This window comes from Pseudorca crassidens, unplaced genomic scaffold (genome assembly GCF_039906515.1).
Source record: "Pseudorca crassidens isolate mPseCra1 unplaced genomic scaffold, mPseCra1.hap1 Scaffold_72, whole genome shotgun sequence".
In the NCBI taxonomy this organism is placed as follows: Eukaryota; Metazoa; Chordata; class Mammalia; order Artiodactyla; family Delphinidae; genus Pseudorca; species Pseudorca crassidens.
Genome location: NW_027136324.1, coordinates 570,001 through 572,500, shown reverse-complemented (window position 1 = coordinate 572,500; position 2,500 = coordinate 570,001). Strand labels below are relative to the sequence as shown.

Genomic DNA, 2,500 nt, shown 5'->3' with positions numbered 1-2,500 from the left:
CGGGCGGCGCGGAAGGCAAGGCGGTGGGGAGAAAACCCGGCGGTCGCCCCCCGACCGCCGGGCCCTCCTCCCACGCCTCCTTCCGCGACCGACCGAACCGACCGACTCCCAACCCTCTCTCGCTCTCCCCTCTCTCTCCCCCCGTCTCCGTTCTCCGCCTCTCCACCCCTCACGCCGCCGACGCCACACAGCCTCCACGCAGCCGCCAGACGGCCCCGCCACGACGAGCGACGGACGGACGACGCCGTGCGCCCCCGCCCACCACCGACAGGCGCCCACCGCCGGCCGGCTCGGGGAGCGTGCACGAAGCGCCGAGCGGCGCGGCCGCAGCCCGGGGGAAAGCGCGCGGCGGCAGGCGACGCCGCGGCGTCCCGCGGGTCGCCGCCGGGGCACGCATCCCCGGGGCGCGGCCGCGCACGCACGACTCGGCCTCGGCCCGAGACGCCCGCCCCGACACGGCGAGGCGAGGCGGCGGGGGCGGGCACGGATCCCGGACGCGCGGGTCGGGGCCCCGCGGAGGAGGCGGGCCGGACCTCGCCGGGACGCCGCCGGGGGCGGGCGGCGTACGACGGCGGAACGGACGCGGCCCAACCACCACCGCCGGCCCCGGCCGCGAGGGCGCGGGACCGTCCCCGCCCACCGACACCCCGGGGGTAGCGCCCAGAGACCGCTTGCGGCGCGAGGGCGCTTCCCGAAGGGGGACCGACCGCGGAGGCCACGCGGCCAGGGCCTCGTCGCGAGCTCTCTCTCTCTCCCCTTCTCTTCCCGCTCGCGGGCAGCGCGCCCCCGTGGACGGGGGGCGCCGCGTCTGCACTTAGGGGGACGGAGGGCCCCGGCGGCCCTGCGAGCAAACCCCCAGCCGCGCCACCCCCGGGAAGGCGCGCGCGCGCGCACGCACACCCCGGGGGGGGCGATTGATCGTCAAGCGACGCTCAGACAGGCGTAGCCCCGGGAGGAACCCGGGGCCGCAAGTGCGTTCGAAGTGTCGATGATCAATGTGTCCTGCAATTCACATTAATTCTCGCAGCTAGCTGCGTTCTTCATCGACGCACGAGCCGAGTGATCCACCGCTAAGAGTCGTACGAGTTTTGGTTTCTCTGGGTTTCGGCGGGGGGGGTCCCCGCCGGTGGCACGGCACCTTCCCCCGGAGGGGCTGCCTCTGGCCGGCCAAGTCAGACAGAAAACAAGCAGACCGGAGGGGGCCGGAGGGTTTCACCACGGGGCGCCCGGCACCGACCCCGCGGGCGGGGCGGGCTCGGACACCCCACAGGCGCCCGGGGGGTTCCCACCTGCCCCCCCCAACCCGACCGTGCGCGCAACACACACACACAGGGGACGCGGGGCGCGCAGGCGCGCGGCGCACGGCCCCGGCCCGCACCACGGCCGCCGGGTAGCCCCCTCCCGACGGCCGCGGCGGGGTGGACCGGCGGCGCCGCGGCAGCGCGGCGCCCCGGCCCCGTGTGCGGTGAGGTGCCGGTGGGGGGGGGGTGAAGCGGAGCCTGGGGGAGAAGGGAGGGGCCTCCCGACTCCCCGCGGGCCCGACCGCCCCGACCCCAAGGCGGACGGGCGACCCCCCATGGGTCTTTAAACCTCCGCGCCGGGACGCGCTAGGTACCTGGAGAGGGGGGAGGCGGGCGAGGCGTGGGGGGTGGGGCTGGGCGCGGGGCGCCCCCACGCTCACCGCCGCCCCGACACCGACCGACACGCTTCTCCGCCCGCGGCCGCCCGCAACACGCGGGGGCCTCGGCGCTACCGGCCCGTGACGCGGGACCCCGGCCGGGGATCCGGGCCGACCGCCACACGAGACACCACGGCCACCGCCCGACGACGCCCCCACACCCGTGTCCCCGAAACCGGGCGGAGACCTTCCCCACGCTCGCGCCCGGACGCGGCCCTCTCTGCTCCTGAACCCCAAACCCCCGGCCCCCGTGGCCCTAGCCCGGCCCGCGCCCGCGTTCCCGGGGCACCCCTTGTCGCCACCGAGGGCGTAAGGGGAGCTTCGACGGGAAGCGGGTGGCGAGCGCGGGCAGGGGGCGCACGGGGAGGGAGGGCGCGAAAGAGAGAGAGAGAGCGAGAGAGAGCCGGACGGACGACGGAGGGAGGCGAGGTCCCGGGGCTCGGGACACAGGTAAAGAGGCGCCCGCCGAGGGGGCGGAGGGCACGGAGCGGAGGACCGACGACCGACCGGCGGGGAACCGGCCCAGGGCCGGCGGCGGGAAGGCGACGGGCGGGCAGGCGGGCGGGCGGGCGGCCCCCCCAGGGGGAGCCGCCACCGCCACGCCACCGCCGCGCCACCCACCCCGAGACGCACCGGAGGCTCCGCGCGGGGTGTGGGGCGGTCGCGAACGGGGTTGGGCGTGACCGGCACCGGGGACGGAGGCACGCGTGGGAGGCCGGGCCCGGCCAAACCCCGGACCCCTCCTCCTCCTCGGACCCAGACCTCGAGGGGACGACGTGGCGGGGAGGTCGGGCGGGAGAGAGACGCGCCGGGAGAGCCCCA

General features: G+C 77.7%; 1 non-coding gene across 1 annotated transcript; it reads right to left on the bottom strand.

Moving 5' to 3' along the window:
• Positions 1 to 926: 926 nt before the first annotated feature.
• On the bottom strand, positions 927 to 1,079 carry LOC137218262 (5.8S ribosomal RNA). Its single transcript, XR_010940583.1, has one exon. It is a non-coding gene; the product is annotated as a 5.8S ribosomal RNA (ribosomal RNA).
• Positions 1,080 to 2,500: the final 1,421 nt, after the last annotated feature.